Here is a 23282-nt window from a genome sequence, read left to right as displayed (position 1 = left end):
AGTGGGGAAAATGAGAACATATGCAAGAAAATGTGGAAGGTTTAGAATCATTGCTTGGAAGTGTCTCCACAGGTACTTTTATACCCCACGTAGACGCCACAGGAGACTTCCTCAGGTACATTGCAAATGTTGGAGTTATGAGGGGGAAGAAAGAGGTAATTGGGAGCATATTTTCTGGGAGTGTAATGACTTGATAGACTTTATAAATTCCATGCAGAAATACTGAGTGAGCAAAGTGGTCTGACTAAGGAAATTATATTTTGGGCTGTGATCGTGCCTCTCAAACTCTTAGTGCAAAAAATCTGGACAAAGCCTGACAGAATGGGGGTACAAAGGCCCAAAAATATGGGCATATTTTAAATATTGTTCTTATAAACTTAGAAAGTTGCTAGAATAATAGGATTCCTCTTAGCATGCAGTTTGGAGGATATGAAGTCTGACACACAAATGTATATCATTATTTAGTGACTTTAATCCTCAGATTATCCCAGTGATACTGTATGGTAGCCAGGTACTTTTATGAATGAATTGACTTTATATAGTTGCAGTTTAGTCTTTGAACCACAAGATGGTGGTATTTCTAAATATTTGTTTCAGTGATGTCATTTCCATTTGGGTCACATGATTTAATGGAGGGTTATTTAAACTGGTCTTAGCTTTGCTATTGTTGTCTGAAGAAGTTTGTTTTAATAAATTCTGACGAAAGTGCTTACAACATTTAAAATTCAGTGTCTGATTCTTGATTTACCCCTCCACATCCTCCTAGTACTTGTTCATAGGTTCATAGACAGGTACTAGACTATCGGCCGTAGGGCCTATACAAGCCTAGCCATAATGATTCCCTGGCTATTGCTTCCCACACATATTTACTTTCCTGGACCCCTGTCTAGCAGGGCTACTGATGTGATCCCTGGGGTGAATTTCCTATCTCCCATCCAATTGTTAAGGTTCCTCTTGAAGAGGGCCATTGAGGCACTCTGCCTGACATGTATGGGTAGCCTATTCCAGAGTATGGGGAGTCTCTGGGTCAGGAACCTATCCCTCCAGCATGTTCTATTCATCGTGATGACAAGGTTAAGATCCCTGGAGCGTGTGGCTCGGAGGGATTGGGATTTCATTACATGTAGCATGTCCAACAACTCTGGGATTGACATGGCCTTGTATGTTAGGCAGAGATCGCCTCTGAGCAGGCAATATGCGACAGAGTATAGCTGGAGGTTCTTTAGACGGTCGGTATAAGGCACCTGCTTTAGGTATGTGTTTCTTTTTGTGAGGTAATTCTGTGATCTTTCTAGTTATTGCAGATGTCTTATGAGGTACATACCAAATGGGGCATTGTATTCTATAATGGGTCTAATGAGGGATGAGTACAGAGGGACAATGACCTCCTTTTTTCGGGATGAAAAGCCCTTAGTGATGAGGTGTGCCATGTAGAAGGATTTTCTAACTGCTGTGGCTATGTGGTTATCAAAAAGAGACCACTGTCCACCTGTGTCCCTAGGTCTCTTATCACACTTTCGGTGTGTAGTGTACTGCCACCTATGTGGTAATTCACAGGTACATGTTTTTTCCCAAAGGGGATAACTATACATTTTTTGGTATTTAGCTTGAGCCCATGGCTCTGGCACCAAGCATCTGTTTCGGTAAAGCCCTTTTGTAGTATATCCACATCATTTGGAGATTCAATAATGGCTCCCAGCTTGTAGTCATCTGCGAACTTTGTAAGCCAGAGTCCCTTAGTGTTGGCCTGTACTTCAGAGAAGTAGATGCCAAACAAGAGTGGTCCCAGGACTGAACCCTGAGGTACTCCACTTGTCACTTGTCTGGAGCTGGATCTGGAGTCGGCTACTTTTACAGTCTGGGTTCTGTCAGTAAGCCAGTTGGCAACCCATCGAGTGACTTAGGGATTAATGCCCAGCTTAGTAAGTTTATCTATGATTCCAGAGTAGGGGATAGTGTCAAAAGCCTTGGCGAGGTCCAAGTAGGCTGTGTGAACCACTTTACCTTCATCCACGGCTCTGGAGACTGATTCAAAGAAGTCAATCAGGTTCAGGAGGCAAGATCGTCCCTTCACAAACCCAAACTGGGTGGGGTCCAGTGTTTGAAGGTTGCCAATGTCTTTGTTTATAAGTTCCATAATAATTGATTCCATGGCCTTGCCGAGCAGGCTCGTCAGACTGATGGGACGGTAGTTCCTGGGATCCAAAGTAGATCCCCCCTTGTGGAGTGGGGTGACTGTAGCTGTGCACCACTCTGTGGGCACGAAACCTGAGGTGAGGCTATGAATAAACATGACACATAGGTGAGGTGCCAGTTCATTTTGTAGTTCATGCAGTACACAGCCTGGGATGTCGTCTGGTCCCATGGATGCTGTATTCTTGACTTTGGAGAGTGCGGTTTTTACCTGAGTGGCCATGATTACTGGAATTTGGCATTCTTTCAGTATTGAGATGGGTCCTTTAGGGGGTGAGAGGGGGGTGAAGTTGGCACTGAATCTATCTGCCAGGATATTGGCAATATCCTTGGGATCGGTATATCTAGTGTCATTCTGCTATAGCTCAGAGCAGATCTGAGTATCGCCATTTAGATTCTTGACATAGCTATAGAATGCCTTGTGGTTATCTTTGGAATCTTTGGCAATTTTGTTTCCTTAACTAGCTTTGGAAGATTTTATGAGGGATATCAGCTTTCTACTGAGGCTGGTGAGGGAGTTTTTTGAATCCTGGGTTCTTCCTCTTTTCTGCAACAGTTTCTTCCTTCTGTTGTACAGCTTGACATGGCAGGGGACCACCAAATTGGCTTTCTTTTTTTTTTTGGAGAGGACAGTATCTTGGTTCTATTTGGGATGGCTCGGTCCATGCATGAATGAATGTGCTCGTACAGCACCTTAGTGTAGGATTCAGCAGTTGAACCTCCAGTTCCCATCTGCATGGATGTCATGATGTTTGTTACTTCTGACTTGAGAAGCATGAAGTTGGCTTTGGAGAAGTTTTTTACAGAGGTTTCCTTAAAGGGGGGTGGGGGTGGGATGCAGATGTCAAGGGTGATTAGCTTATGGTCTGATCTGACCCATGAGGGGGTGACCACTGGTGTGGAGCATCGATCTCCCATGTTGGTAATGACCAGGTCTAGAATATTGGTACCCCTGGTGAATTAGTTGCTCTAGGGTGTTGGAATTTATGAATTCCAAGAATTGTTGAGCAAAGGTATTGGTACAGGAGTAGTTTTCCCAGTTAATGGCAGGGTAGTTGAAATCACCCAGTATTAGGGTATTTGGTTGTAAATTAATATATTCCAGTGTATTTAGAAAGGTGTAGTGAGAATCTTGGGGCATGGTGGGGGATCTGTAGCAAACTACAGTTTGTATTGCAGTCTTACCTAGTGTTAGTTGCACCTGGAGAATTTCAGATGCATTGTGTTGGGCAACCATCCTGGAGGTGTGAATATCCTTGGTGAATATGGACACTCCTCCACCTTTAATGTTTTGGTCCTGGTGTGGTAGCCGAAAAGTGTGGTATGAGTTGTAGCCTGGTATTGCAGGGGTGCTCTCTGGAGCTTTGAACCAGGTCTCAGTTACTGCACAGATATCAATGTTCTCCATTTTTAGGAGAGCCTCGAGAGAGTGCATCTTGAGGTTTAGACTTCCAGCATTGAGTAGCATTACCTTTAGATTTTGCTTGCTTGTACCCATTACGGTGGTAGTTTTATCCTTTGAACCTTGCCTAAAAAAGGCACTATAGGGGTGGCAAGAGCTTTAGCCAGTAACCTGAATCCCATGGGTGACAGGTGCAAACCATCTCTTACAAAGCATCGTGGTTTGTCGATGATGTCATCCCAGGCAGACAGATACTGGATCCCCTTTGAATGACACCAGAAGCTTAGCCAATTATTGAAGTCAATCATTTTGTTCTTATACTGTGGTATCATTCTGGGCAATGGCAGGATGCTACTCAGGGCTAGGGTCACACCTGCCTGGGCTACATGATCCAATATCTCTTCCATGTCTCTTTTCATGTAGTCCAGGGTGGTATGTCTCAAGTCATTCACTCCAACATGGACAATGACAGAGTCATATTTGTACCTTTTGTGGAGTGACTTGAGTGCATGCGTTATCTGACAGATCCTGGCACCTGACAGGCAGCTGACTGTAATTTTCTCCTTATTCAGCCTGGTGAGTGGGACATCAGTGTGCCTGACTATAGAGTCACCTATGACTAAAGTGTTGGGTTCGTTGTCTTGCCTTAGGGGGCTGCTGTTGCATGGCACACTGGTGTTGTGAGCTATGTGATGCTTTGGTTGTGTTTGGGGTGGTGTTTATTTGCGTTTCAGCTTTGGAGGTCCTTGTTGCTTGGACAGGTTAATGTTAAAATGTGGGTTTTATGTTGCTATGTGTGGGTTTTGGTGGTCTGGGTTTTGAAGAACTATGTGTTGTTTGAGGTGTTGTGTGGGTATTAACCTTCTCCTCTTGACTGTCTAGCACAATCATGGCTGGAGAGAGCTTTGCTTCCAGTTTGGCTATGTAAGTGCATCTCTCACAAGTTGTAGTGTTTAGTGGTAGGAGAAGAGGGTTGTCTGTGTACATGAGGCAATTGCTGCATTGTCCCAGTATGCCCAGATTCACCAGGTGGACAGGAGAAATCACTGGAAGCTGACCCTTGGACATACCTGGTTAGGTGCTTTCTTTGTGTAGTACAAGAGCTGTTTTCCCTTACTTTTTGGCAAGGTACTTCCAATTGTAGGCTGTCTAGTGCCCATGACTATTTTCTCCTTAATACCAAGGAGAGGTGAAAGCTTGTAACAAATTAAGGCTTCCTAGCTTTCGTGTACCGGGAATAGTTTAACCTTAACCCCACGGTGCTGCAAGTCTGTAGGATGCCCAACCAGGATCTGATGATCTAAAACAAGCTCAAAAACATGCAAACACAGGTATTTATGCCAGAAAGCTGAAAGGGATAGAAATTAGCCCAAAATGGTCAATACAATTGCAATTTCAGAGCTGGACACCACTCCTCTAGTGTTAGACAGGCAGTATAATGCTCACCACTCCTACTGGTAAGCAGTAGGACCTCCCTCTACCACAGCAAGGTCTGGATAGCTCTGAACACTGAAACTAAAGCCTGGAAACTGGTCTATTCTAGTTAGCAAACAAGATATATTTTTTGTTTGGTTTTTTTGGTTAAATCAGGTTAAACAATGCAGTTATACAGTACATAAGCACAGAAAGGCTAATGCACTTGAGTGTATAGCCCAGTGATTTGCCAGAAAATCACAACTTTTATGAGGAACAGACCAAAAATATGAGACAAAAATCTGGACATTCTGCGAAAATCTGGACAGTTGAGTGGTATGGCTGTGATACAGAATTGGAATTGCCTACAAATAGTAAGACCTGCCAAAACAAAGCATTTACTGGAAAATGGAAATCAAAGTCTAGAACAACTGTACTAGAAGTTATGAATATAGTTAACAGAGATAAAACAACTGGAACTGGGATCTGTAGAAAAGGTTAGAAGCAAATTACATAGGAGAAATGGGAATTGTGGGAACAATACATGCAGAATAATGTTTCAGAGGAGGAATGAGGTTTATAGGAAGGGAGGAACTGAATGAGCTATGTAATGTTTGACTGACAATATAATATTTGCAACAAAAATATGTGAATATGGTTTATCATTTATATAACTGTATGATTGCTTATGTCATAAGTGATAGTTGATTAAACAGAAGTTATTGTGCAAAGAATGTACATGCATCTTAAAATATGAGACTTTAGTACCTAAAGGTTTTAATAATGACATTAATTGGAAATATTTAATGCAATTTGATTTAATTTAATTGAATTTAATCTAATTTATTTTAATTGAATGTAATGTATTATTGTATTATTGATTTGTTGGTTTTGTTTGTATACAGGTGTTGTGTTGTGCCAGTAGTTACATCACTCAGCTGAGACGCTAGAAGTGTATGGAGTGTTTGTGTTTTTCATAAAGCAAAGATTGCTGCCCTGGACAGTTTTGGATTTTGGATTTCATTGGTTTGTTTTCAGTCATACTGGACAGACAGATAACATAGCATAAGTGTCAAAGGCCTTATATGATCTGGATTTCCCTTTTCAGTCTTAGCAGTGATGCAGTGATAGGAATGCATCAGGTTAGTAGTGATCCACTCAGAGCAATAGATCAGGTCAGCAGATTAGTGCAATTATGAATCCTGTTGTGGGACTCCATATATATCAGACAGTGATTGTTTGAACTCAGGATTTCTACAAGCCTATACTGCAGCATTATTTCTATATCTTTTGCATTGTGAAAAGGGAGCCACCCTGCTGTCAGCTCCCTGGTACAAATGGAGGAAGCTCTGACTACAGCCCACTGGACCTGGGATCAGCTAGTAACCTAGGCACTGGAATAGCTGGTTGGGAAGTACGACCGCAAAATGAAAGTAATTAGTAATCATCAGCAAACGAATTTCATTACATCCTAGCTGAAGCCATAATATTCATGATATCCTAAATGCCTTTCAGTAAAGTATGGACGAGGTCACACTGCCTCATCCGTACGGCTACAGCCACACAGCCTCACCAGCAGTGCTGTCGTGGGAACTTCTTGCTGAACTCAAAGGACAGTTGTCCTTGTAATGATTTAGAATTTCAGCATCAGAAGTTGAACCAATAACTCAGACATCACTGCTGTTATTAGGGAAAAATTGCTTTCATGTACTGAACTGACAGTGTTAATGGAAAACCTAACATGACATCAAAGGTCAAAGGATATTCCACAGAGAATTACATGATGGTGGAACATCACACAATGAAAAATATCAGAAAAAAAGTGACTTCAAATCATAAAACAATTATGGTGAAACAAAAGAAACAGGCATTACAACAATAAAAAAACATAAAATAAGAATAGAGACAGATTGCTTTATTAAAAATCCCATTACTTTACCAACATAATACAAAAATACCTAATTCTGTTAAATTCAAACTTAAAAACACAATACAAAAGAATCTTGTACTATAGCATACACTTGGATACACACACATCATGTGCATTTGTTCTGTAACATACAAACAGACAAACAGGTCTATATTACTTCATTGAAGTTTTATTTCCACAAATACCTAATCGGCCCCTTTACATCGAACATCCATTCATTGAATGTTCACATCAGCGAATGGTTTTCAGGGGGACAGGAATTACTTGTCCACCACAGTAATTAACACACATACACTACATTATTTCAAACCCACCAAGGTGGAGAGCTATGCCCCCCACACACCCTCCTACCTACCTATACCAACTCCAAGATTGCACTACAGTGGGAAAAAGGGCAAATTTCTAATGATGGCCAACTAACTTGCTTCCCTACGATAAATGTTTGCTGATGTGAACATTTGATGAATGGATATTCGATGTAAAGGGGTAGTTGATTAAGTATTCATGGAAATAAAACGTTGACAAAATAATATAGACTTCAGACAAACACAGACCTAATATATATCTGTCCATTCAAATCTATCATTATAGTACATCTCTGTCTCTCTCTCACACACACACACACACACACAGACACACACAGACACACACACACACACACACACACACACACACACACACACACACACACACACACACACACACACACACACACACACCTGGAAATGAACACTCAAAGTTATATTCAGCTGCAGAGGAATCCTCTGCTTTTCAGTATATCATGCCCACTGTCTTATCCTTATAGCTCTATGATCCACCATCCTACTCAGCCAACGCATAAATATTTCTGATTTAGCTGACATGACCATGTGTGACCTTACATCATGAATCTGCACAGCAAAGCGCATTGTTTGCCACGGTGACTTATTTGTTGAATGATTCCTTATTTCACTAATGATGCTAGCATTTTCTCTATTACTGAGGTCAGACTGACAATGGTCCTTTTTCTTATTTTCTTCCATGAACAAATGAATGACCAGCACCCATTGGGCTGCTCTTTCTGCCTGTGTGCAGGCCATCTGCTCCTTTATTTTAATCAAAAAGTGTCCTAATGTAAATCAGCTTAATTTTGGTACTTGTTTTTGTAATCCATCTTCTGTAATGCCCCATTTCATGTTGCCCTCCTGAGCAGAACACCTCTGAAATGACCTTCACCATCATAACAACCAGGTTTCATCTCTAATGCCTCTGTACTGTAGACCCACTGAACAAGCAAAGCCATAGTATAGAGTTTAACACCTAGATTATTCTGCAAGCCTAACATTCAGGCCACTCTAAAAGGAATCAGGATAACAGCTAGTCTATTCACAATGTACAAGTACTCCCTTAGTAATGAATGTTTCTCTGTTTAAGAGCTCAACATGAAAAGAAAACTCTGATCCTTGTCTGGAGGCTGAACCCAGGATCCAAACAGTATTTTTTAAAGTAATGCTGAAACAATATTGGAAAAAGGCTTCTTTGAAAGTACAGTGGATTCATTTAGGGAAAAAAAAATAAAACACACAAATGCAGATACAATTTGCATACCTTCTGCATTTTGTACTACTAATTCATGGATTCTAGATGGATTTATAAATAATGGTTTAAGGAATATAATGACTTTTATTTGTTCAGTTTCCTGTTACCTGCTTTATCCAGTTAGGTGTCACAGGGGAGGCATAACCTAACCTAACACTCAGTGAGCATAAGACAAAAAAAAAAAAATCCTACAAAAGGCTCCGATAAATGACAGGATGTGTGTGGGTGTGCATGAATGGATACATATAAAACACACGCAAGCACTCACACACACACACGCACACACACACACACGCATACACGCACACACACACACACACACACACACACACACACACACACACACACACACACACACACACACACACACACACACACACACACACACACACTCTGGGAGATTACTAGTTCACCTTCAGCATGTTTTTGGAATATAGGAGGAATCAAGAACATCCAGCCAAATCCCAAGCAGATGCCGTGACTTAGCAACCCTGAACTCTGTGATAGGTGAACATTACACTGAGCACTGTGATAAGTGAACATTACACCGACCACTGATAAGTGAACATTACAGCGACCACTGTGATAAGTGAACATTACCATGGGAAGCACAAATGCCTAAAAGCACACCTTGATGATTTATCTGTATTGTCAGAAAACACAACTGGATGCAATTTTATTTTGTTCTTTGGTAGCCAGGAAAGTCCAACTGAGACAATGGTCCATTTTTAGCAGATGTCCAGGGCAAAAAGCTCCACCAAAGATTTAAAAAAACATTTCAGTAATAGTTATTAAGTAATTATATACAAGTGGGAAAAGCCCCGCAACAGATAAATCTTTGTACAATAAGATGATGAGTAATTATATACAAGGGGAGAAAGGTCCTGCAACAAATTAAATATTTTATGAGTTGGGGAGAAAGGCTCCACAAACACACACAAAAACATTTTAGAACAACCAATAAGTAATTATACACAAGGGGAGAAAAACTCCACATTGGATAAAACTCTCTACAACAGACTGGGGTGTACCTTATGTATAAGGGGATAAAACCCCCACAAATGATTGAAATGCATTTGCAGAATATCGCTAGGAGAGATTGTGATCAAGAACATAATATGTACAGCAAGTAGCAGGACACTTTGCACAAGTGGATAGTCTATGCCAAGTAAACTAATAAACAGTTATTCAAAATACTGACTGTATTTCTAATAATATATGGAGTTGAGAAATAACAGTATTTTACTGGCAAAATAGAATGACATTAAGAGGAGTGAGAGCAGGAGGGAAAATTAAGAGCCTGGAGAGAGGGGTTTATTATTAGAGAGAGATGAGAATCTTATGGAAGGACACTAGAGAGGAAATAAATAGTCTGCCGGATGATATCTCTACTGTCGGATATTTCCAGAATGACTGCACTAACACATCATAACCAATAGACAGTCTACAAACAAGAGACTTTCAGAGGATTCACAAAGGTTATAGGTTCATAGGTGTTTAATAGGCTAATGACTACAAGGGCCTTTTTAAGCCTAGCCATGCATCCCAAATCTCTGACAAGTTCTGATACCATTGATACGTGTAAGCATGGGTCTGGGAGATGAACCATTTACAGGTTACCTGTGTCCATTAGACACATAGATGCCAAACCAGGGATGAATTTCCTGTTCATCATCCAATTATCCTGGTTGCACTTGAATTGGATTAGGGAGGAACTCTGCTTCACACGGATGGGAAGCCTGTTCCAGAGATGATGTAGTCTCTGGGATACATACCTGTCTTTCCAACAGGTCCTATTTATATCACAGGCAAGGTGTAAGTCTTTAGAATGGATAATTCTGGTGCTGTTTGTTTTGTGGATATGCAGGAGGTCCATCAGAATGGGGTCTGACAATGCCCTATATGTCAGGCATAGATCTTTCTTCAACAGCCTGTATGACACAGAATACAGGGATAAGATCTTGAGGTGGTCTGCACAGGACATTGTACTTACACCCTGTATTCTTTTAGTGAGGAACCTCTGTAGACGTTCCATTTGTTGGATATGCCTGACTCAATGAAAGGTCCGATAAATGCTGAATATAGTGCAGCAATGACTTCCTTGGACCTAGATGCCATGTGTTTGTTTATAAGTTGCACAACATAGAATGATTTCCTCACTACTGTAGACACATGATGGTCAAAGGCTAGATTACTGCCTATGTGTGTCCCTAAGTTCCTGACTACTGGGTCGACTCTTAAGGGGTGTGTTGTCAATATGACAGTTACCAGGGGTGAATCACTCTCCAAAGGATATTATTATCCATTTCTTGGCATTTCGTTTTAGTCCATGGCTCTGACACCAGTTGTTTGTCTGCGTCAGCCTTTCCTGGAGACCATTTGTGTAGGTGTGGGATTCCATGACAGTTCCTAATTTGCAATCACCTACAAATTTAGTCAGAGATCATTGACTTTGGCCTTGGCTTCAGAAAAGTAAATGCCAAAAAGGAGCAGTCCAAGAACCAATCCCTGAGGGACTCCACTTGTGAATGTCCTCTTTGTAGAGGTGGACTCCCGAGTTCTAACTTCCTGTGTCCTGTCTGTGAGCCAGTTGGCTATCCACCAGGTGACATATGGGTTTGTATCTAACCTCTTGAGTTTGTCAAAAATGCCTGAGTTGGGTATTGTGTCAAATGCCTTGGCCAGGTCAAGGTAGGCAGTATGAACCATTTTGCCCTCATCCATTGCTTTGGTGACCTTCTCCAAGAAATCCACCAGGTTGAGTAGGCATGATCTGCCCTTGACGAAACCAAACTGGGTTGGGTATAGTGTCTGAAGGTTTACTATATCTCTACTGATCATCTCCATGATAATTCTTTCCATTGCTTTGCATATAAGACTAGTGAGAGTTATGGGTCTGTAGTTTCCAGGGTCGGTAGATGACCACCTTTGTACAGAGGGATGAAAGTTGCTGTTATCCATTCATGAGGCACAAAGCCTGTTTGGAGGATGCAGTTAAACAACAATTCCAGAGGGCCTGATAGGTCATGTTTCATGCTATTCTGAAGGCATCCTGGGACATTGTCTGGGCCCACTGTTGCAGTATTCTTGGCCTTAGAGAAGGCATTATGGACCTGTTCCCTAGTGGTAACAGTTATATATGACGGTATTTCCTGATGGAAGGTTGAAGGGGAAACAGGGGTAAAGTTCTAGCTGAATTTATCAGCAAGGAGGTTTGCTATATCTTCTGACTCAGTATAAGTGGCTTCATTTACAATGAGCTCTGCACAGAATTGTGTATTGTCTTTGAGGTTGTAGAAATAGCTAAAGAATGCTTTGTGGTTGTCCTTAACCTGGGAGGCCAAATTTACCTCAAACTTGGCTTTGGTAGACTTTATTTGTCCTCTGAGTTGTTTGTTTATTTTTATGAGAGTGCTTTTATCCTGCTGGGAGCTGCACCTCCTAATTTTTGCCTTGATTTTTTTCCTTTTATTATAAAGCCTATTGATTTTGTGATTTCACCAGGGTGGCTTGTTTTTTGAGTTAGCTCTGTATGTCTTCCTGGTAGGTACAGCTGGCTCTGTGCAGCTATTAACATGCTTCTATAGGGTTTCTGCAAACAGTTCTGTATACGCAACAGTGTTCTCAGGGTTTATGGGGGGCTTGAAATTTTGTCAGGTTATCAATTAATAGCAGGAAGTTAGCCTTAGAGTAGTTCCTAAATATTCCAGGGTTAGCTGGGTGTCGAGGTTTTATATTTATTTCAAAGGAGACCATTTTGTGGTCTGACCTTACCATGGAAGGCATTACAGTAGGGGGTGTGCAGCACCCTCCCATATTAGTGAGGACCACATCCAGCATGGTTGCACCCCTGGTCAGTGTGTTGACAGTCTGGTCCAGGAAGTTTGTGTTTACAAAATCTAGGAGACTCTGTGCCTGTGGTGTCATATAGGATTCCCAATTAATATTGGAATAATTAAAGTTGTCTATGAATATGGTATTTGGTTGGATGGTGAGTGTTTCCAATTAGTTTAAACACATGGTATGGGTTTCCTGGGTCATAGAGGGGGACCTATAGCTTGCAAGGAAGTGGTATTAGATTTTACCTATGGTGATTTGAACAAGGAGTAACTCAAGTGCATTGTCCTGTTTGACCAGCCTTGAGGTATATTTATTTCTGATGTAAATCATGACACCTCCACCTTTAGATCCTGTCTGTGCAGTAGCAGGTCTAAATATGTGGAAGACACAATAACCTGGCACTGCTAGTGTGAAATCCGTAGCTTTAAATGACTTCTCAGTGACCCCACAGACATCAGCATTCTCTAGGGTGAAGAGAGCTTCTACAGAGTGGAGTTTTTTTTGTTTAAACAACTAGAGGTAACTTTTCTGAATTCAAGAACAGCCCCTACCACAGTGCTTTTGTTGTCTATTCATTCAGAAAGTTTATTCATAATGTACACTGTACACCTTGTGGTAACCTTTATGAATTCCTTCCCTTTGTGTCTTGCCCTCTATAATCCAATACTCCCAACTGCCCAGTATACCAAACCTGTAGATCAATGTGTGTGTATGTACCTTTAAGAAGCTATCTAAGGGCTTGCACAAGTGTATAAATACTGAGCACGTGCAAGTCTGACTGCCATTTTGTAGTCAGCTGTTGAGATGTAAGCATGTATATATGTAAGGTCTATCTGTTAGCCACCTTGTTTGTATTTTATGATGCCGCTATCCATCCTGATGTGTTTGTATGCATTAAAGCATCTAAATGAAATACCCTGCCTGCATGTCATCTATGTAAGATAGGGACAAGCAACATGGTATCAGAGGAGGCATGGCTAAAATGACTTGTTGCCACAAAAAGTTCCAGTTTTCCCAATTTGAGTCCGAGAGCCATCTGGTTGGTATTGTAGGAATATACAGGAGTGGCTCATCCCTACTGCAAGTATAATTCACAAAACAGGTCGGAAACAAATTTCAGATGTTAAAGCTTGCTCAAATAATTTCTTATTCACAAAATATGGAATGAAGCATACAGAATGCTCTAAACAATATTTAAATAAACTGAAATGTCTGATATTGATAAAAATATCTGAATTACTATGGATAATGGTTGAAATAAAGTCCGAATTGCATAAAACAAATAAAATAAGGGGAAATGGCTGCATTTTCGCTAAGCATGTATTTTTCATTTTAATTAAAGATATCCAAGTTATAAGTGTTTGCATGTTTGTGCAGTATTACAGTAAAGTTATTTCACAAGATACAGCCATTTCAGAGCAAATTTTGCAAGTACAGTATTTCAAAGAGTTTATTGTGCATTTGAATGTTATTACGAGCTCTCACACCACAGCTTGTTCATACATAATTACAAGGGCCATATTTTCAGTGTGTTTGTGCATACTTTGTTGGTATGGCAGATGAATTTCAAAAACCCAATGCACTTGTGTATGACAACAATATTGCAGAGAACTGGAGAGTGTTTGAGCAAGAGTATGACATTTTCATACAGGCTTCATTTTCTGATAAAGATGAACATACAAAGGCATTTATTCTACTTAGTTAGCTGGGTCAGAAGCCATTGAAAGGGAGCGTTCATTTGTATATGCACCTGCTATCTTTGCAGAAGAGGGGGAAACTGTCATACTGTTGTACTGGCTGAGCCAAGGGAGGACCCTGAGTACTTACAACATACATTTAGAGAAATATGTAACCCTCACACAAATGTTACAATGGAAAGGCACTTATTTTATACAAGGGAAAAAAAGACTGGTGAAACTTGTGCAGCATATATAAATGATTTGAGAAATAAGGCTAAAATGTTCAGATTTGGTGATTTAAGGGATGAGTTGATAAAAGACAGACTTGTGTGTGATATTAAGGATGATGCTGTGAGAAAGAGTTTTCTTTGTGACAGTGATTTAACTTTGAATAAGGCCATTGAGATGAGTCAGATATACGAGCGCACAGAAAAGCACACAAATATGCTTACAAATGAGACACATGCTTCCAGTAACTTCCAGAGCTCATGTTGGCAGTGTGCAACAGGTGGTTAAAAGAAACAGACCTAAGCACATGAGAGCAACTGTAACCCCTGCAGCACTCTCTGGTAAACCCCAGAACTTTCCAGCAAGTTCCAGAGTTCGCACAGTCTCAGTGAACCATAAAAGTGAGTCAGCAAACTCAAAGTATGGGTCCCAACCTACTTTCACTGCCAACTGTCGTAATTGTGGTGGATATCATGAATCTAAAAAGGAAAAATGTTTAGTTATTGCTTAGCAGTGCCACAAATGCAATAAGTGGAATAATTTCAAGAAGTTTTGTAAATCAAAAGGCACACATTATTTTATTAAAAGGGAACATTTCAAAAAATCAGTTGATCAATTAGAAAGCTGTGACCCTATATCACGTACCTTTTATGTTGGTGGTGTGTCAGTGCTTAATGAAACAGTCAATGCAGTAGACTTATGGGCAAAGAATGAAGTATTTTGTACTGTTTGGATAAATGGAAACCCATAGAGCTCAAAGTTGACACACGTTCCAAGTACAATGTTATGTCAGCAGAAACATTTGCTAGTGTGTGCAATGATGAAAGGCTTGATTTGGCAAAGTGTGCGAAGCTTGTTGCTTATGGTAGTGAAGAAATTCAGACTGAAGGCTCAGTAATGCTTTCATATTACTTTGCTGGGAGAGGTTATGACTTGTTATTTTATGTGGTCAAGAGGCATGTCCAGTCATTACTAGGGCTCAGACACCATTTGAAAATGGGACTGCTTTCATTTAATAAGGAAGTCCATCATGTTAGCTTGAAAAAAAACTACTCTAACTTTGCCCAACATATTTTTTTCTACCTATACTGATCTTTTCGAAGACAAACTAGACAAGCTTCCAGTTGTGTACTCCACGAAGTTAGACCCAGATGTCAGTCCAGTTATCAGGCTAGTCAAGAAAGTTCCAATAGCTATGCAGGACAGAGTCAAAGACAAGCTAGACAAAATGGTGCAACAAAGTGTGATTTGTCCAGTAGATGAACCAACTGAGTGGGTATCTTCCATGGTGGTAGCTCATAACATGACAGATGACATCAGAATATGTATTGATCCACGTGATTTGATCAGATCACTAAAAAGACCTCATCATCCAATGTGCACAGTCAAAGAAGTTGCAGCTCTGATGCCAAATGCCACTGTTTTTTCTGTCTTAATTGCAAAGAGCTCATATTGGTAAATTTTGCTTGACAAGCAATCCTCATTGCTAACTACTATCAGTACTCTGTTTGGAAGGTACAGATTTTTGAGAATGCCATTTGGGATAAATTTTGCAAGTGAAGTCTTTCAACGTGCAATGGAGCAACTTTTTTCTGGGCATCCGTATGGTGTTATGGTAGACAACATACTAGTCGGAGGTAATGGTGAAGCTGAGCATGACTGAAACCTCAGAAAAGTTCTGGAAAGGACACGTCAAGTAAATCTTAAGCTCAGAAATGCAAATCCAGACTACAAGAAGTCACTAATGTTGGTCATTTATTTACCAGTTCAGGCCTAAGACCAGACCTTTCTAAGCAAATAGCCATTCGCAAGATGCCAGCTCCAGACAATGTACAAGCTCTCCAAAGTTTTCTTGGCATGGTTAACTATCTAGGCAAGTTCATTCCAGACTTGAGACAACTTTCAGCACCACTTAGAGAGCAGACACATAAAGATGTATCCTGGTCTTGGTTAGAACAACACCAAAGAGCATTTGATGTCCTGAAACAGAGAATTGTCAATCCACCAACTCTCAGATACTATGATGTTCATAAGCCAGTTACTCTTTCAAAAGATGCTTCGAGAGTTGGTCTAGGTGCAGTCATTCTGCAAGAGGGTCAACCCATTGCGTATGCATCGAGAACTCTTATCCAAACTGAAACACAATATGCTCAGATCAAGAAATAGCTTTTGGCAATGTGCTTGTATGTTCAAAGTGCCATGATTATGCTTGTGGTACTCCTATCCAGATCAAAACAGACCACCAACCTCTAGTCACTATTTTGAGAAAGCCTATGCATATAGCTCCAGCCAGACTGCAACATATGATGCTGAGGTGGCAAAAGTATCATTTTAATCTTATCTACAAAAAAGCCAAACTTCTTTATCTTGCTGATACATATCCAGATCACCCAAAAGTACCACTGAACAGCATGAGACTGAGAACCTTGATTTTGAATTCATGGAAGTTAGAAACTTTTCTTCCACGCGTCTTGATGAGCTGAGAGATCACACAGTCACAGATCCAGTTTTACAGAGGCTTGACCACTTTATTCAACAAGGATGGCCATCAAAGCAATCTACTTTACCTCAAGAAGTGCAAGCTTATTTTCCATACAGCAATGAGATTTTGTCTGACAATGGCATCATTATGAAAAGTCCAAAAGTATTTGTTCCAAAGTTTTATTTATTTTATTTATTTATTTAACATTTGTTTACTGGGAAAGTCCAACTTGGAACAAAGACATTTTTCAGTGGTGGCCCCTGGAGAAATGCTCCAGACACATGTCTTTGTAATGTGGGAAGATAACGGAGCACCCAGATAAAACCCACATGGATGCAGGGAGGACATGCAGACTCCATACAGAAGGCACCCCAGCCAAGAATCGAACCAGAGAACCTGTTGCTGTGAGGCAACAATTCAACTGCTGCACCACTGCATTGTCCTTGCAATAAGAGTATATTGTTATGTTGCATCATGGTTACCCACGAGGAGACTACCAAAAGAAGGGCGAGAGGCCTAGTATGTTGGCCTTCTATGTCACACGATATTGAGAGAGTGTTATTATCGTGTTCTGTGTGTAATAATAGCACTAACTCACATCAACAGATGGAACGACTTCTGCTAAGCCAGATTCCTAAACTACCTTGGTTGACAGTAGCTACTGACATTTTTGAATGGAATGGTCAATATTATTTGGTGTTAGTAGACTCTTACTCAAATTGGTTCGAGATTGGCCTACTTCCTAATCTAGCATCCAATACTGTCATTACTAAGATGAAGTGCCATTTTGCAGTCCATGGTAGTCCACACAGTTATTTCTGACAATGGCACGCAGTTTACAAGCCAACAGTTCAAAAGATTTCAGAAGAATGGGACTTTACTCATGTCTTGAGTAGCCCAGAGTACCTCCAGTCAAATGGTTTGGCAGAATGTGCAGTTCAAAGTGCAAAGCAGTTACTAGAGAAGTCAAAATGAGACAATAGTGATGCTTTCCTGAATCTCTTGAATCTCAGAAACATTCCTTGTAATAAGCATCTTGGTTCACCTGCCCAGAGACTTCTGTCGAGACAAACCAGACCACATTACTAATCAGTAGTCAACTGTTGGTTCCATGTGTCAGGAACAACAGGTCAGTGAAAACCAATCTGTTGAAGAAGCATTTAACCCACAAGTCCTACTACGATAAGACCAGCAAGCCTCTTGATCCATTACAAGAAGGAGAAGTGGTAAGGATGCAAACATCCAAAGGTTATGATTGGATTGGAGTTGTGAAGAATATTTGCTCAGAGCTGAGATCATACAATGTGGAATCACAAGGAGTAGAGTGTAGGCAGAACTGGAAACATTTGAGTCTGAGGCTATACCACAGCACATAGCCTGTGAGAAGGACTCTTTATCTCAGAGTGAGTTGTCCAGTGTTCCAGTTCCAGAGGAAGTTCCAGAGGACATTCCCATTCCTGTGATGAATCCAGACGTTCTTGATACGAGATGTTCACCGAAGACTGTCCCTGCTGCTAAATCCAGTCCAGATTGTTATATTACCAGCTCCAGTCACATCTCCAGACCATGTTATAGATACATGGCAACCTGGACATGAACAATGTGTTTGTTGCTAATGTCTACAGTAATGTATGTCTATCTCCAATGTTATTTTCAAATAAGGATTGTCTTTTTAAGAGGGAGGATGTAGATCAATGTGTGTGTATATACCTTTAAGAAGCTATCCAACGGCTTCCACAAGTGTATAAATACTGAGCACGTGCAAGCCTGACTGCCATTTTGTAGTAAGCTGTTGAGACCTGGTGGACTTCTTTGAGAAGGTCACCAAAACAATGTATGAGGGCAAAATCGTTCACATTCCCTACTTTATTTTATTTTTTTATTTATTTAACATTTGTTGACCGGGAATGTCCGACTAGGTTCCACAGAGCCTGTTTTCAGCGGAGGCCCGGGGAGAAACGCTCCAGATGCATGTCTTTGGAATGTGGGAGGAAACCGGAGTACCCAGAGGAAACCCACACGAACACAGGGAGAACATGCAAACTCCACACAGAAGGCACCCCAGCCGAGAATTGAACCGGAGAACCTCTTGCTGTGAGGCGACAATGTTAACCGCTGCACCACTGTGCCGCCCAAACCTGGCCTTTGACCTGGCCAAGGCATTTGACACAATATCCCACTCAGGCATTGTTGACAAATTCAAGAGTTTAGGTACAAACCTGTATGTCACCCAGTGGATAGCTAACTGGCTCACAGACAGGACCTTGGAAGTTAGAATTGGGGAGTCCACCTCTACAAAGAGGCCAGTCACACGTAGAGTCCCTCAGCGATCAGTCCTTGGACCACTCCTTTTTGGTATTTACTTCTCAGAAGTCAAAGCCAATGTAAGTGGTCTCTAGCTGATTAAATTTGCAGATGATTGCAAATTAGGAGCTGTCGGTCAATCTCATACTGACACAAATGTTCTCCAGTAGGGGCTGACACAGACAAACAACTGGTGTCAGAGCCATGGACTAAAGCTAAATGCCAAGAAATGCATAATCATAATAGTATCCTTTGGGAAGTCATCCATCCCTGGTAACTATCATATTGGCAACACACCACTTAGAGTTGACCCAGTAGTCAGGAACTTAGTAATCTAGCCTTTGATCATCACATGTCTACAGTGGTGAGGAAGTCATTCTATTTTGCACAACTTATAAACAAATGTATAGCATCTAAGTCCAAGGAAGTCATTGTTCCACTGTATTTGGCATTCATCACACCTATCATTGAGTACAATGCCCCCTTTGGTATGTACCTAACCAGGCATGTCCACCTACTGGAATGTCCACAGAGGTTCCTCACTAAAAAAATACAGGTCGTAAGTAATATGTCCTGTGCTGACTGCTTCAAGGCCCTATCCCTGTATTCTGCCTCCTACCGGCTTTTAAGGCACTGTTAGACCCCACTCTAATGGACCTCCTGCATATCCGCCAAACAAACAGTACCAGAATTAGCCATTATAAAGACTTACACCTTACCTGTGATATAAACAGAACCTCCTGGAGAGATAGGTATGTATCCCAGAGACTACTCTGTCTATGGAACACGCTCCCCATCCATGTGAAGCAGAGTTCCTCCCTAACCAAATTCAAGTGCTACTTGAACATTTGGATGGGAAACCGGAAATTCACCCTGGTTTGGCACCTATGTCTCTAATGCAAACAGGTAACCTGTAAATGGTTCATCTCCCAGGCCCATGCTTACACTTATCATGGGTGTCAGAACGTGTCAGAGATTCAGGATGCATGGCTAGGCTTAAAAAGGTTCATGTGGTCATTATCCTATAAACACCTATAAACCTATGACTCTATGTAAGCATTTATGTCTGTAAAGTCTGTCTTTTCATAAGTCCATTTATATTTTATGATGGTGCTATCCATCCTGATGTGTTTCTATCTAATAAAGCATCTAAATAAATTACCCCCCCCCTGTTTAAATTACCCCCCCCCCTGTTTGTCACCTACGTTAGAGAGGAACGAGTGACAACCCCCCCCCCCCAAAAAAAGGTTCAAATTTCCATACTCTCACAGGAAATATATCTAGTGTCTCCTTGCTTTCCAAGGTCACAATTAGAACACTACACGATACACCTGCAAGAAAGGATATGATCTCCAGGTGTGCTTTTACAAATCTGAGTTTCAGTCAGTTATTGTCAGTCAGCAGCACTTCCTGAAACTTCTGTGCAAGAAACTGTAACCAAAATGAAAATCTCAGTCTCAGCTCCTGCAGGTCAGCTGTGCTACAGATAGAAGAAGAATGTGTGTGGAACCTATGTCCTTGTGTAATTTTAAGTTTAGTACTGACTTCTCCACTGGAAGAAAGAAAAATGTATTCTTCTGTAGTTAACCATAGCACCACAAGTGAGCTAACTATACAGTACAAGTACTGTATCAGAAGCTTACAACTATACTATTTCATGGCTATGATCTTGTTCAGCGTTAGATAGTTCAGCACTATCCTTTCAAACCGCACTTTTGCAGCACCACAGAAGTGCAATGAAACCAGGTGTGCCCATTATGCTAGTAGTTTGGGGCATCTGAATTCATGCTTGTAGAAGCAAAGAATGTTACAGTACTGAGACGTCTGTATAATTCCTGTGGCAGGATCAGTAAGCGCTTAAGAAAGAGCATCTCCCACAGTCCTGGCACTGTTTGGGTTGTCTTTACACACGTAAAACACTAGAGATACTAATGACAGTACACAGATACCTGCCTCTGTCCTCTGGGAATACAGAATACGGAAAGCAAAGAAAAACATCATGATGATATTACCTGTGCTCTGTTACATGCCTGTCTTAGCTGTGGATGCTAAGTACATCACCAGTATGACCCAAAGGTAACAGTGTACATTTAGGAGCATAAAGCATAAATAATAGAAATGTTTCTCTGTGAGGTCAAGGAGAGGACGTTTTTCTCATGGGTACATCACCAAATTAGACTCCTGATAGAATTGCCTTTAATAATTTAGAATGTGTATGAATGACTTACCAATAAGCTCCTTTGGAATAGACGGTCTGAACTCCAAGGGTGAAATGGCACCATAGTGTTACAAAATGAATTAGCAATGGCTGTCACAAGAGTAACGTTAAAATTACAACCATTTCATGCACCACATCAACTGTTAACAAATGTATATAATGTTTAAATATTTATGAACTAAGCGATTTAGAGTTGCTTGAGAATGAGTTCGTGATTAAAAATGTCTGCAATCAGCCAACAGAGCAGTTTATGGCACAAACTCCTCTTGGACAAAAATCAAAGTAGCTTCCTCACCTCCTTTTTTACTCTAAGCCAGATGAATGAATGGGCGTTTGCCTTCACAACATTTAACCTTTGTAACTGTGAACTTATACAACGTTTAACCTTTGTAACTGAGCTTATACAACGTTTAACGTTTGTAACTGTGAACTTATACAATTTAACCTTTGTAACTGTGAACTTATACGTTTAACCTTTGTAACTGCGAACTTATACAATTTAACCTTTGTAACTGTGAACTTACACAATTTAACCTTTGTAACTGTGAACTTATACGTTTAACCTTTGTAACTGTGAACTTATACAATTTAACCTTTGTAATTGTGTACTTACACAATTTAACCTTTGTAACTGTGAACTTATACGTTTAATCTTTGTAACTGTGAACTTATACAACGTTTAACCTTTGTAACTGTGAACTTATACAATTTAACCTTTGTAACTGTGAACTTACACAATTTAACTTTTGTAACTTTGAACTTACACAATTTAACCTTTGTAGCTGAACTTATACATTTAACCTTTGTAACTGTGAACTTATACAACGTTTAACCTTTGTAACTGTGAACTTATACAACGCTTAACCTTTGTAACTGTGGACTTATACAATGTTTAACCTTTGTAACTGTGAACTTATACAACGTTTAACCTTTGTAACTGTGAACTTATACAATTTAACCTTTGTAACTGTGGACTTGTACAACGTTTAACCTTTGTAACTGTGGAGTTATACAATTTAACCTTTGTAACTGTGAACTTGTACAACGTTTAACCTTTGTAACTGTGAACTTATACAATGTTTAACCTTTGTAACTGTGAACTTACACAATTTAACCTTTGTAACTGTGAACTTATACATTTAACCTTTGTAACTGTGAACTTATACGTTTAACCTTTGTAACTGGGAACTTTATTTATTTATTTATTTATTTATTTACATTTGTTGACTGGGAGTGTCCGACTGGACGTATACAACGTTTAACCTTTGTAACTGTGAACTTACACAATTTAACCTTTGTAACTGTGAACTTATACAATGTTTAACCTTTGTAACTGTGGACTTATACAACATCTAACCTTTGTAACTGTGGACTTATACAACGTTTAACCTTTGTAACTGTGGACTTATACAATTTAACCTTTGTAACTGTGGACTTATACAACGTTTAACCTTTGTAACTGTGGACTTATACATTTAACCTTTGTAACTGTGAACTTATACAACGTTTAACCTTTGTAACTGTGAACTTATACAATGTTTAACCTACATAACTGTGAACTTATACAATTTAACCTTTGTAGCTGTGAACTTATACAATGTTTAACCTTTGTAACTGTGAACTTATACAACGTTTAACCTTTGTAACTGTGGACTTATACAATGTTTAACCTTTGTAACTGTGAACTTATACAACGTTTAACCTTTGTAACTGTGAACTTATACAATGTTTAACCTACATAACTGTGAACTTATACAATTTAACCTTTGTAGCTGTGAACTTATACAATGTTTAACCTTTGTAACTGTGAACTTATACAACGTTTAACCTTTGTAACTGTGAACTTATACAACGTTTAACCTACATAACTGTGAACTTATACAATTTAACCTTTGTAGCTGTGAACTTATACAATTTAACCTTTGTAGCTGTGAACTTATACAATGTTTAACCTTTGTAACTGTGAACTTATACAACGTTTAACCTTTGTAACTGTGGACTTATTTCTCTTATGC

General features: G+C 40.1%; 1 protein-coding gene across 8 annotated transcripts in view; it reads right to left on the bottom strand.

Moving 5' to 3' along the window:
* PITPNM2 (phosphatidylinositol transfer protein membrane associated 2) overlaps positions 1-23282 on the bottom strand; it is a 3395372-nt gene that overhangs the window by 106395 nt on the left and 3265695 nt on the right. The window lies entirely within an intron of this gene.

Source organism: Protopterus annectens, chromosome 3.part1 (assembly GCF_019279795.1).
Source record: "Protopterus annectens isolate FY-2018-M chromosome 3.part1, PAN1.0, whole genome shotgun sequence".
Taxonomy (NCBI): Eukaryota; Metazoa; Chordata; order Ceratodontiformes; family Protopteridae; genus Protopterus; species Protopterus annectens.
The sequence above is the reverse complement of the archived record's forward strand: the minus strand, read 5'-3'. Positions and strand labels throughout refer to the sequence as shown.